Here is a 14,838-nt window from a genome sequence, read left to right as displayed (position 1 = left end):
TAAATTGCTCTTTAACTTGTCGCTGCCTCTTAGCAACTGCAGGTTGTAATTCACTTCAGAAAGAATAAATAATGTAGGGTTTTACATTCATATTTTCAGTAGAAAAGGAATGCTGGGAGTCACACATTGCTGCTGAAAAGATAACCATATTCAAGGACTAAAAATTATAAAGACAAATCTCTTGTGTCTCTAGGACAAGAAACACTTCAAAAAATAAACAAAAAAAACCCACAATTTAGTCTGTAATGGCTTGCAGAAACTCGACATTTCAGTATGGTGAGTTTAGAAGAGACTCGTGTGTCTGTCAATAGATGTAAGCAGAAAGCAAACTTATATTTCACAACTGAAAGAAGAAAATTGGAGCATACCTGTAAGGAATTCCTCCCCAATAAATATCTTGCATAATTTAACCATCAGCTTTTGCCCAGCACAAAGGAACTTTTTTCTTTTTTATTCCCACTTTTATTAGCTCAAGGTTGTGCAGGTCAGTAACAAACATTTGCCCATCAGTGTATTTTGCATGTCTTATTCTTGACAAAAGCAAAGCAATTCAGCAAATAAACTTGAAAACACAATTGTTTGTCTACCTCTGGAGATCATCTAGTTCAGCCCCATGCTTAGTGGCTACTGCAGCTTACTCAGGGCTATGTCTATTCGGATTTCGAATACCTCCAAGGATGGAGTCTTCACAAGACACCTAAGACACCTCTTCATATATTTCATTGTCCTGACAGTAAAGAAGGTTTTATTTTTTCCCCTATCTTTAAAATGAGTTCTCTGCATTTCACTCTGCACCCTTTCCCTCTTGTCCCACTGTAATTGATCATTACTGAAATGAGCCTGGCTCCATTCTCTTTACATCCTCTCTTCAGTATTTATAAACTCTTAGAGCTGATTTCCAGTTGGTTGGACCTCAAAAGTTGTACCTCATGGGATTACTCTTCTCCAGGTGCAGAACTTAGAATTTTCATTTTTTGAACACGTCCTGAGATTTCTGTCAACACTGAATAACAGCACAACCACCTGGTGTATCCAACACTCCTTCCAGTCCTGTCCTTAGCAAAGCTGCACAAGATGTGCTCTGCCCCATCATTCAGGTCAGTAAGGAAGATGTTAAGTAGTGTTGGATCCAGTATTCCTAAAGGTCAGTCTTACTAGTAAAGATCAAGTCCAAGAACACATGCTAGGCTTTGTCCCAGAGTAGGCAGGGTACAGGGCATTAAGATGGTCCTTGGTAAGAGAAGAATTTGACTAGAAAAGGTAAATGCTTTTTCTTGCATGTTCAAACAGCTCTCAAGTCTGGGAATTTCTCTCTAGCATTGCTTTTAAACAGCACTGATATAAAATCCCTTCACACACCCAGAGAAAGCAAAATGCCTACTAAACAAAAGATGGTTCAGAATGATTTCTCCAGCTTTATTACAAAGACCCAGAATCAGTGTCATGCCACAGCACATTGATTGCAGATTTTTTCAATCAATTTTCATATATGATGGTCTTTGCAATGCAAAAACACAAAAAGGTAGAGAAATACTTTCAGAGCATGCTATATCAGAATTGAAATAATTAAAGATCAAATACTATTTGCACCTCTCATAAATTGATGCTTGATTAAATGTGGACAAAAATGAAGAAAAAAATCCCTCATCAGTGAGCTTGAACAGCAAAAACTAAATAGAGTAAATAAAGACAAATACATGAAATTAAATTTTTTTTTATCTCTAAATCCCATAAGATGTTATTATAAACAAAAGTGAAACAATGAAGCCTGAAATAAATGCAGCTTGATTTCCTGTGGATTTGTACCTCATTATTTAAGCCCTGAGTCGAGATTTTCCTCTGGTACATGAATTCATAACCTCTCACAAAACATGAGCTCTCTCTACTGTTTTTCTCTCTTTCAAAGTGCTTATGGGGTCTTATTTTTACAATACTACCAAGAACTCAATTATATTTGATACTTCTGCCCTTCTGTCAAACTTGGTTGACATCAGGTATCAAGTTCAAAAGTTATTAGACGAGACATTTAGACATACACATAGATCAAACAAACGCAAAAAAATGTTATTTTTGTAAAGAAACAAGGCTAAAAATATTTAGAAAGATAAAAGATTGCTTTATATGTTCAATTTCATGGACAGGGAAATCTGTGACTCCTGCATGATTACAATGCAGAAATCTTAAGGAATAAGTCAGACTTCTGTTTTTCAGAAGAAAAGAATAACAATCCAAGACTCTCTGGCAGCTAAAATGGTTTCGGCAATAGTACTCTGACCATTGAAAATCTCTGCAAAATAACACCAAATACCACTCATGCTAAAGAAAATCAGCTTCTTATTAAAATGATGTGAAAGTAGCAGGCTGAGCTCACAACATCATATAAGGACTACAGGGTTCACCCCAATAGTTTCTGAAGTGATCTCCACTTTCAAGACACTAGTAATCTGATTTTTATTATTATTATTTTTTTTTAACCTATTTAGGTCAGATGTAGTGTGCAATTTTGGATTAAATTTAAAAGTGCAGATAAGCTGCCCCATTTTTATTTATCCTTCTACACTTTTTACATCTAAACAACATGGAAGCAGTGTATCCAGAGTTTTCATTTTGATAAATAAAGCACAAAAAGATTATTATAATGAATTTTATGGCTTTTAATGCAAGGGTTATAGTCTCTTATTAGAAAAATAGACTGCCTTGATTTTTTAAAGATTCAAAGATTACTTCTCTAACACAGGCAATGTCTTTACATGCATTCATTTATGAAAGGAATCACAAATGAAAAGATTAACCTGACCACTGAGGACACATTTAATATAAGCCTACCTGAGGCTTGTCATCACCCATATGGCATTGCTGACCTTGAAAAGCTTTCATGCTAACCAGAAAAGGTGGTACAGATCTAGGATGCAGAAGTCAAAAAAATGCATTCTCTTTGTGACATAATTATCATGTTTCTGCCTTAAAATGACACCTAGCTTTGTTCTTAATAGTTAATTTATTCAATAGTCTTAATTAGAAAAAAAAAAAAAAAACAGAATATTTATATGAATTCCAAGACTTTGTCCGTGACAAGAACAGCAGAGATAAAAATATCACACTGCCTAACCTCTCTTGACAGAGAAAGTCAAAGACAGAAGGGCACCTTCCAGCACCCATTCCTGAAGAGAAGTTAGTCTAGCAGAAATAGACTGCAAAAGGAGGCCTAGGATAATAAAGGGACAGGCTGAGTCCCATTTTAGCATCTGTGGTACCACATCTGAGCAATCAGCACCCTTAGGAGGGAAGCAACCTTTTGACAGGAGAGCTTCCCAACTTCCCTGCCTCTGAAAACTCTTACAGCCAACACTCTTCTGCAAACTTCTGTGTACAGGTCAATGTCTGACTTCTCATTAAGCTACTTACCACAGCATTTTTAGCAGCAAGATGAATAAGTTTTATAAAAATCTCCATAGAACAGAGGCAAAAGTCTGATATTTTTTATCATTTTCTGGATTAAAAGTGGTTTCAGTTCCATGAGAGTGAATACCAATCAATTTCAATCAATCAGTAAATAAAATTCTTACCTCAGCATCTAATTTTTTGTGTATTTAAGATCAGACTTTGCTTGTATTGAACCACTGGAACATACAGTGCCTCTGTGCTTTGCACCTCTGAAAGCCTGCCTTCAAGAGAACAAAAACATTAGCAAGATTTAAAAAAATAATAAAATAGACTGCATAGTATGACTTTTTTTAGTCAGATGAATAAGCAAATTCAGCAAAATCAAACATTACCTGTCAGTAGCTAACATTTCTCTGTGATCTTCATATTTCTTGTACAACAACAATCATAAGACATCTAGTTCTTTTATTTAAAGGTCATTATTCATGTGCATTCATTTATAATATGTTGCTTGAATTTATTCCAGTACCATTAAATTGTAAGGATATGATTTCAAACAGAAGCAAGATTTGCCCTTTTTCTTCTGAAACTTTCCTTTTAGCTGCTTCTACAACAGTTTGGGATGGCTGAGATGTAATGCTGCAGTTCTCAGATTCTGTAACTCAAACCATGAAAAGTAAAAATATTGATAATTTTTTCACCAACATAACTGTAACAAGACAAAGCATACTCTTCATGGAAGTGGGAAAGCAGAGATGATAACATGAAAGATACACACACACACACACACACAAAATTATTGTTATTTTTTAATCAGTCTAAGCTGTGAAATTCACACAAAAGACAGAAAGGCAAAAATGGCAACACATGTAGCATTTGCCCAGGGTATTTTTATCAGGGAGCTGCCTGAGCTAGGCTCTTCTCAGCAGCCCATAGTTACCCTCAGTTCATGCTGGTCAGGTCTTTTACCAGGAGAGTTTTCCTTTCAGTATTTATGTAGTGCAGCAGGCAACTGTTTACCTCAGAGGCATAAAAGTAAATCCGGATGTGTTTGATCCATAGTGCCACAGTGACTCTGTTGCCTATGGAAACAAAGGCTCCTTTTCAGGGAGTTCACACAAGAGACCCTGAGATGCTAGAGAAAGCCATCTATTTCAGCCATTGTAATGTTACTAGTTATTTTGCTGATATGTGTGCATATATATATATATATAAACACACACATATGTACACACACACACATATATATATGCTTATACACGCACCCAAAATTTTTACCTCTGTTATATTCCACAAAGATCAGATGAAATGGTTCCCGAGTCTCACATGAATTTTAAATTACTTTATTTAAACTACATAATCCCCTTTTAAACAAATTAATATTTGAAATCTAATAAATGTTCAAGCTATAACCATCTGTTTTTTTCCTCCACCTTTCACAGAATAGGTTGTTACGTGCTTTGTGGACAGCAGCTTGGCAAATCTATTTCATGCTTACTCACAAATTTGGATTTTGTAGATGACCCTCAGGAGGGAGTTTTGGGTAGTAGCAAAGAATGGATAAGAAGCCAAAAGCACCTTTGCTAAAGCTTTCCTTTGAAAGTAAAAAAAAATATTCCTGACTAGACTGTAACTTCCTAAGCATCATTCAGATGTAGAATTCTGTGCATTTTACGTATAATTTATCAAGTATGTCACATTGCCACAAATCTTAGTGCATAGCATTTGTTACAGCTCTTCTCACTGAGAGCGTGAGTAGATACAAAAGGAATATGGTCAGATACAAGACTTGAATGCAAAATGCATGACATTCTGCTCTCAGAACAATATTGGTTTAAATCTTCAGTTGCTGACATCTACAGCTCAAGCACTGGAAAGAATACGCTTCAGTACTCCCTCCCTTTTTATAGATATAATTAAAGAATATCCAAAAAATTCACAGTCCATGTGACTCTGCTGAAGACCTCTTGTATGAAACTTCAAATTCCAATTTGAGAAGGCAAGTAGTAGCTAACAGCTCATTCTTAAATTGGCTTTTACCTACAGGTTAGCTGTTTGTATAACATGCTTACAACTTTTACATTGGAGTACATGTGTGCTTCTATTACTAGATACATAACCAAATGAACAGTCCTTAACACCTTCACCTAAATTGGGCATTCTCAATTCTACATTTCTGTGGAAGCTTTAGTTTATACACAGTGTTGAGGTTTCACAATAAATTTCAAGGAAATTGTTTTAATTCATTTAAATCTGAATATTATTCTTCGTAAAGAACCTAAGGTCCAAGAAATCTTGAAAATATCATCTATATAAATATTCATATACATGCAAGCAGAAAACTTCAGCAGTTCTAACAGTGGAGATACAGAAAAACTTCACTTTACAGTAGATGACTAAGATCACTTGAACGATGTACTAATAATGATGTACAGAAGAAGGACAAAGAGGACAGGCTGGACTCATTACTAAAAAGAATTTATTGCAAATATGCCTCACTTATTATTTAAAAAAAAGAAAACAATATTTTGGATAAAGTTCGTTTTGCTAAAATTAGCACATGAAAAAGACATATAGCATGGAAAATACACAGTTTGTTAGTGATCTGAAATTTCCTTTACTTTTTTTCCCACTGATTATATTTGGGGATTTTCGTTTGCTCCTATTGTGCTTTCCTTAGAAAAAGAAGGATGTTGGAATTCAAACAAGAGATTCATGAGCAAACTTTTTTTAAAAATAAGTCATTCTGTTGATCCCGAGTTACACCACTATGTGGAAGAAAACAGCTGCTGGTAAATTCGAGACAATATCAAATATTATAACAGACCTGTATGTATATTAGATCTGATTCAGCCACCTCTCCAATATAAAGTACATAGTACTTACAGGAGAAATCCTACTGAAGATAGTGGGATGACTTGTGAACTAACAACTGCCTTAATGCAAGGTGGCAGGTTGGGGACAGGGAACGCAAGACTTATTCAACTCATTGCTTCTTAGAGAAGGACAAGAGAACTGCTGGGTAGCAGCTAACTTCATTTCCCCAAAGAAATAAGGGATAAGCACTCCAGAAACTACCTGAATGGTCAAGAGCTATAGACAACTCAAGACAGCTACTCAGGATGTAATGGGATTATTTTCAAGAAATACCTACCAAAACATATAGCCAGCTCTTCTGAGATATTTTCAGGTGTTTTTATTCCAGAGCTATGTTTGTTGCAACATCTATCTTTGGACTTGCCCTGAAGTCCAGATGCTTGTCCATGTGCAACGCTGGAAAACACTACAGCAAAGAAGCGTGAACATTGCAAGATGCCTAGCTTCTCTTAGCTTGCTATAATTTGCTAGAACTTTTTTGTTTCATGACACAAGACCTTATGTCAGCACCAGAATCTTCTTTATGTCCAAGGTTGCATCTACTTGTCAAGAATGTTTCTTGAATTCTCTCATGTCCAACCTAAATTACAAACAAAGTATTCATGCTGATTAGCAGCTATGGCAAGATTTAGGCCTCCTAGTAGATACACTTCACAAAGTAAGGTAGTAAATCTCAACCTATTTTCTCATAAAATGTATCTCCTAGATTGACAGTCTACTTAAATTAATTCAAGATTTTTCTCACTATGTAGACAATAGAGCAAAAGACAGAATGCTGTTTTCTAAAGGGGCAAATTACACGTCATACATTTTTGCAACAATAACAGCAATTTGCAATGTTTTTATTCAAATTACATTCAGGGTATCTGACAAAGCAATAATTATACAACAAATGCATCATCCTAAAAAAAAAAAAAAAAGAAATGGGAGACAGCAATTATAAATAAATGGCAAAGGTCAGATGAACATGTTCAAACAGATGGAATTACTAAACTTCTGAATTATAATCTGAAGATATAGAATAAAGGAAGAATTTTAAATGAAAGTCCAGCCTTAACTTCTAAAGCAATTTTTTATATGTCTTATTTATTTATTTATAAAATTCAGCCTCTAACAAGAGGAAGTAGAACAGAGAAATAAATTACATGCAAAAGCAGGCATATTTGACAAGTTGGGTAATACATGAAAAGAACTTAAAGTATTACGTTCAGCTTAAAAGATTAAAAGATAGAAAAATAAAAGTGTTCCTCTTAATTAGAGAAGCCATATGCTCTATGAAATAAATCCTGGTAGTAGGATAGCTTATAATTACAACCTTATTTTTAAGCAGATCCTGTTAATTCTGTTATATGCTTTATTTCTTATTTATTTACTGTAATATTAAGATCACAGCGTTGTTATGAAGAAGTGCACTTCACAGTTGAAATAATATCACAGAAGTAATTTTTCTATCCCTCTTCCTACAAACAAGAGACAATAAGCTTGGCTTTACACATTAAAGCTTATTTTCTTGTCTACAGTGAGAACAGAAAATAAAAATGTGGAAAAAAAAGAAGAAAAGGATCCCCATAATGAGTTCTCCTTGCTCTGAGTATCCTGCGTATATCAATACAATAATTCAAGGTATTCATATGGAAATAAACCTAGAGTATTGCTTACACATTCTACAGCCAGAGTGATAAAATGGGGTAAGTCATCCAAGCACCTAAGACCTGAACTGTGGGAAATCACTTTTCTGTTGTTGTTGTTGTTGTTAGTAGTTTTTAACTGAGTAGTATGAAGTTTTGACATATGCTGTTAGAAAAAAAAAAAAAATCGTTGCGGTAAAATTTACCACATACTTCTCCCTTTTGAATTAGAGTATCTTTAATAAGATGCTGACCCCAAAACTCCAAGAAGTCACTGCCATCCTTATACATCTAGGATTAGGAAAGCATGTACAGAGGTACTTTCACATAAGGAGCTATCATTTTCATAGAGATACAGATATGTTTCTATAACTACATAATTTGTAAGCATCAATCACAGTTTCTCCAGATCTCCCAATAGAATCATCGATCAGCCTTACAGAAAAACAAGAATCAGCCCATAAGTGTGTTAGAAGCATAGCTCACTTGAAAACTAAACTTCTTGCTGCGAAATTTAATGTAAACAAATTCAAGATAACATTTAATCATATTTTCATGTGATGCTCATGTTCCCTTTCTTACCACACCCTGAGCACCTCACAGGTTACTGTGGTAACTTCCACATTTCACCAGTACTAGCTCTTACCTGTATTCACTGCCACCAGTTCCACATGCACACACATGTGCATCTCACTTCCCTTCAGGCATTAACATCAAGCCACTGAAACAGGTTTATGCTAGTTCTGCTGTTCTGATTGCTAAGCAAAAAGGACAGGAAATCGTTATAGTCAAAACATTTCTAAAAAAGGTCACTTTAATACAGAATTACATCAATCACCTCAAAGAAAAGAAAGTACATATCAATTGATGTCATTCATTCATGAGCAAATATCAGCTTTAGTTTAAAAAAGTTAAGGCAATTCTGGAGAAAAATCATTAAAAGTTAAACAAGTCTTTCAAGACAGATTTAAACGCCATGAAAAAAGGTAGTATTCATAACTTGTTTCATATGATAATCAAAAAGTTTTCAAGAAACCATTTTACTGTAGACATTATGGTGAAAGTAGTGTTAATGCAAGAGAACCAGTTAGGGAAAATGATTAGGGATGAAGTAGTGCTCATTCTTTACTCTGATCTGCTTACATTCGCCATAGAATCCAGGATGTTAATTCACATACAAGTGAAACAGCTCAGAATTATTATACCTACTATGCATAATACACGCACATATTCAAGACTTACACACACTGGAGAAGGTGCCTAACTTCATACAAAATTTTGGGTGCTGATTTTGACACAGTCACATTTTAAGAATATATTTTGGAATTGTAGACAAGACTAAACTGTCTAAAACTTTTTTTTGCAATGGCTAATGTATCTGTATTATAAATGAGGCCCCAGATTTCAGCCATTAGTACTTACATGTGACAGCTAAAGTCAATAATTAAACTTCCAGTGACTTTAGTGGTACAGGACCGTGCCCATATGTCTTAATTCAGCCTGTAACCTGCTTTTATGCATGTCAGAGTACATAAACATATGTTTAGCTTTAAATATGCATTTAAACGGCACTGAAAACCTTCAACATATGTTAAGCGATTTGGTGAAGAAGAGTGTTTGAATAGTTTGGAGACTGATACAAAGGAAGTGGATTCTACATGTGAAAAAAAAATCTAGTTAAATGCTATATATTTAATAATTTATCTCTGTATAATTTATAGACATACAAAGACATGGAAAACAACATAATTGTAAAAAATTTTCAAAAACAGGGTAGATCACAAATCTCAACAACTTTTCCCTATGTGCTGTAACAAGGTCCGTATTCTGTGACATTAAAACTACATTGCACCTGCAGAGTTTTAGCTGGTGGGATTAGTCAACTGCAGGTTTAATTCTAATTGAAGGTTTTTACAGGGTTAAAGGCAAGCCTTATAAATTTGCATGTATGTTATCTTTTTAAATAAACAGCCTCAGTTGTTTTAATTTTGATCAGTCTGTAACATACCCATATATGGATTTGTTAATTCAAAACATGTATTCAAACTGCTTGATTTCAAATCAGCTAGAACACTGCATTTTGAAAAAGCTGGTTCAAAATGGAATGTCACTAAAGAGATTACAAATGAAGGATCAGTGAAGGAAAAGAAGGATGCTTCAGTGAGTACTGTGAAAAGAGAGCTGAGAACATGAAGGAAGAACAATTGAGTGAGGAAAAAAAATCGTACATAGTGATGATTAAGGGGCAAGAAGCTTACACTGGCCATCAAGCTGCGCCATCATCACTTTCTGAGGTCTGGGATACTCATGCAGCATTAATCTGACAGAATAGTAGCTTTGAGAGGAGGCTCACTCAAGAAAAGTTTACTATATCAGAACTACAGCTCATCAGCTGCAAAATACCAGCTTACAAGCTTTGCAATTCGGACTCCATGCTTTTGTATCTTCTTGTCAACTGTGTGCAACCCAATATGCATGAACATACCAAGGATTTCAGCCACTTGAAAACAATCTTTTCTGACTCGGTTCCTAATTCAGAAGCACACCTGAGCCACTAAACTTGCCACTACGTTCACAAGCTTGCACTGTGGTCTCTACGCTGGAGCCATTCTTGAATATATGGAACTGCCTTGAAGTGCGGCAGATGTGCTGCTACTCTGTGGCCCTGGATAAGTCATTGTCATTTAGCAGCATTGGTGGAATCTGTACTGCTTTCTTTCCGGTTTTCCCAGACGTGCTTTTAAAGGAAATGGTAGTAATTAGCCCTAAATGCTTTATGTGCTGTAAAGAAATGTAGAACACATCCAGCAGGTAAAGGATTTTTAGAATTCTCTGCCAAACAAAGAATGAATTGTCTGGAATACTGAAAACCCTTTACTTATTAAAAATGAAACTGGGGCATTGTATCAGTGGAATATAGTTTATTGTGTTCTATCAGTGAGGCATATATAATTATATTATGAAGGTACAGATTCAGACTATAAAATCAACTTTCCTTTTCTCCTAATAAGAGACTGTTAAAAAAGTAAATTAAGTTTTCACCACTGTACTCTTAATAAGAATAAAACATTTTGATTCTCTTTGCTAAAGAAGAAGTTTATACAGTGTAGAATTTTGGATAATTTTGATATTGGGAAAGGTAACAGGAAGGGTAAAGATATACAAAGACAACAACTAGCATTTCCATAAATTAAAAAAAGATAAGAAAAAATAAGCCTTTGATACTTCAGTGGCGTTTTCAAGAAATGAAAGAAATAAACCTGTAACTCCTCAAAAAGGCTGTGAATATAGACACTGAAAAATCACAACAGTATTTGAAAAGAAATCAGGATCTTATTTTATGACCATAAGATTATGACCTGCCTCTTTTATTCTTTAAGGGGTCTTACTTTTCCATTCAGTCAAGAAGACTTCAAGGTCAAAATGTCTATATGTTTAATGCCACTTTAGATGCCAATGAAGGGAGTTTACAAGAAAAATGAGAAGCCTGGGGCTTGACAGGCCTCTCTGGGATAAATGCACCTGGTAAGGGCAAGATTGTATAAATGAAGAGAATCCATCATCCAACACCATTGCATTGGATTTATTTACATTTTAGAAAAAAAAATAATAATACTAACTAGTGAAATGTTTGAAGATCATATGTATGAAGGAAACAACAGTGAAGAAATGTGCAACAATAAGTCATATTCTTCCTTAGATTCAAGAAGGGGACAAGCTGTTCTTAAGGAAACAGATGACAACATAGTTTGATATAGAACTGCAGATGAGACTAAACTGTTTTCAAATTGGTATAGTCCATTTCCTGGAAATATAAAGAGATTCTGAAGGTAACCCAAGACTGAAGGGAACTTGGTTGAATTCCAAGAACCCAGGAAAAATCTTATCAACATCTGAAAAACACTGTTAAATCTATTAGCATCAGAAAACATGCACTGAAGTGTACAATCCCAGGAAGTGTTATGAACATATTTCCAATGCTCACCATCAAGTCAGACACCGATGTGGAGAGAAGTTTTCCTGCCATTAAGCCACAGCATTCCGTAATAGAGTTGTGGTCAGAAATCTTTTCCAGAAACACTCAGTAAGTGTTGTTTCTCTTGCCTTGGCTGAATAGATCTTTTAGTACTCCACAAGGTCCATTTTCCTCAAGGATAGGTGATTTTCTCAAGAGGTGTTTCTTTTCCCCCTATTAATTGTTGGATTTATAATTTACCTCGTATCTAATTGGTCATTACCTTATCTTCCTATAACTAGAAGCTCAACACGCTCACGAACAATTTGTTCTGTTAGGCATAAATGCTGCATTAAACTCAACAACTACAATTCAAGTAAAGAGAGTACAGATGCTAATGTCCTTTTCTCAGTACTCTGATGGAAGTAAAAGATGGTTTCCTGGGAAGTTCAAGGTCTAGAGGGCATACTTCCCATTCATTTAGTATCTCCCTTATTCAGAATCAGTGACGTTCCTCTCTGGCATGCAAAGATAACTAATGCTAACACCAACTATATCAAAGAGGGGATTATTACTATCATGCCTTTGCTTAGAAAGAATGAACTTCTATAATGGGATTAAACATTTAGGAAGGAAAAAAAAAAAAAAAAAAAAAAAAAAAAAGAACTGGTGCAGGAGTTAGGAAACTACTCAATTTCAGGAAGTAAAAGGTTTCAGGAAAGGAAGAAGAGCCCTTTACATGGGTACTTGAGGAAAGATACCAAAAGACAGTGACCAAAAGACAGATATGGAGCAGACAGAGCATCTGGACAGAAGATTTAAGGTATCAGAGTTTGACCGCTAGTTCAGTGTTAACAAATAGCTTTGTTAACATAAGTTTCTCTGCCAACAGATCCCCACACAGTAATGGAAAATTCTACAAGCACATATGCAAAGAAATGAAACTAACATCTCTTATTATGAAGCAAATATATTTCTTATACTATACTGCAGCATTCATCTTTCACAGGAATACAGGAACTGTTTTGTCCATGAGAACTCCCTTATCTTTTCGAAAGATAAAGGAAAGATTTACATCTTATCCAAATCTTTTCATCATAGCGCATCTCTCATCTGGGACAAATTATGGGCATAGTGCTTTCTGCCAGAATGTTGTCCTATGATATTTGTCATCTCAGCCATGAGACATCAGGAAACCAGAATCAGCAGGAGCAGATGTTGAAATATGTATGTTAATAACAGAATACTACATACAGGAGATAGACACCCATCTCCACTTCCAAAAGGCACCTCAGCATCAGGAAGGAATTTGACTATAGTACTGCAAACACTCATTTTGGTCTCATTCTTCTCCGTCACACAGCTTGTAGATTGCTGTTCTTTATTACTTTTTGGACTAAGCGCTTCACCAATTACAGAAGACAAGACAAAGGCTATGTAGTGCTCAGAGTACCTAATTGTTTGCAGAAGTAGCATAAGACCTATGAACGACTGAAGTTGCAAGGTTCTCCACTAACATTCTTGTCAAAGCTTAATACATTGTGTCATATATAAAAGCCAGAGGATCAAGCTGCTATTTTGTTTTCTAAGTGCTCCAGAAATGTGGACCTCCCAAGGTACATAAGTAGATGGAGAAGTAAGTGCCAGTGACATGCTGAGTCTGAGTCCACCAAAGTCGATGAAAAGACTGTTTTAAAAACCACAGGGTTTTGGATTGAACTTTAAATCAACTTCACTGATTTAGCCCTGGAGAAGTCTGATGTAATTCATTATATAAAGGCAGACATGGAACAAAATTCTTCTACATGTTTCTGGGAGAAGCAGGAAGGTACTCTTTGTGAAAGCTGCAGTCTTACTGTCAGGTTTGCAGATACTAAAACAGCAGAGCCAATGGTTCTCCATTGTGTCTGTGGTTTTCTCCTGACTATATCTGCACTTATATCAACACTTTCAGCATTATTAACATCATCAAATACGGATCTCAACCGGAATAAGAATACCTTGCTCCCATCTACTTTCCTGTTCTGATTCATCAGATAAGGCATTTGCTTCTGTTACTGCCCAGCTATAGAAATGAAACATGAGAAGAAAACATTCTCATTAATTACAGAAGCAAAATAAGAATATTTCAACAGGAGAAGGCAAGGTACTCCTATTTTACTCATTTTTTAAACTTCAAACAGGGCTGATAGCAGGTTGCAATGCTTCTATGTTAAACTAAAAAGGCAAAATAATTAGCCAAATATGATTGCAGGCTATCATTATCCCTTCTGCAAAAATCAGTACACCCACATACGTCTTCTGATATCTTCAAGGAAGACATGGCCATACCTACAAGAGAAACTGAACACATGCAGTAACGTTTGCGGAGACCTTATTCTATTAACATATTCCATCAAGGTGAATGTGTTCTTGTATGCTATCCAGGGCAAGGCCTACAAATCAATGGAGTTCTCAACCCCCAGCTGCACAGGAAATATTTACGGGCATAGAAACACAAACTGCCTATTGCAATATATCTTTTAGCACAAGGAACAGAAGTGCCCAGGATTATTTTCTTTTTAAATGATGAGAAGTTCAAACTCATACACATCTCCAAGTAATTGACAAGTACTTCATTTGAGGAACTTACATCGACGCATAGTGATAAAGTATCCAACTTCAGAAATAAAGCCACTTGCTGTTGATTACTGTGCCACCTTGAGCTCTGATAAACTTATTTTGTGGGGTGAGATTTTACTTCCTGTTTTTTGTAGTTGCCTCCCTGTGAAAACTTTAAAGAAAGATAAATCAATTGATTTTCACTGAAATTAGATATTGACATATTAGTACCCAAGAATAGTTACATATCTGATAAATACAAAATGTCCTTCCACGTGACTAGATTCAAGCTGGAAGACTGACCTGGAAATAATTCAGGTCTCATGACATGGAAACCCATGCTCTAACCTTTCTGATGGTTTAGACAGGAATGAGACAAAAGTTCCGATTTTA

The 14,838-nt window shown here is 35.4% G+C and overlaps 1 long non-coding RNA gene across 1 annotated transcript; it reads right to left on the bottom strand.

Annotated features, from left to right (window-relative positions):
* Nucleotides 1–3,910: 3,910 nt before the first annotated feature.
* Nucleotides 3,911–6,678, bottom strand: LOC122181612. Its single transcript, XR_006179503.1, has 3 exons — nucleotides 6,539–6,678; nucleotides 4,405–4,466; nucleotides 3,911–4,039 (listed from the first exon to the last, which is right to left on the bottom strand). It is a non-coding gene; the product is annotated as an uncharacterized LOC122181612 (long non-coding RNA).
* Nucleotides 6,679–14,838: the final 8,160 nt, after the last annotated feature.

This window comes from Lagopus leucura, unplaced genomic scaffold (assembly GCF_019238085.1).
Source record: "Lagopus leucura isolate 7727_CA_CO unplaced genomic scaffold, USGS_WTPT01 Super-Scaffold_100009, whole genome shotgun sequence".
Lineage (NCBI taxonomy): Eukaryota > Metazoa > Chordata > Aves > Galliformes > Phasianidae > Lagopus > Lagopus leucura.
Note: the sequence above shows the minus strand (reverse complement) of the source record. Positions and strands in the feature narration are given on the sequence as shown.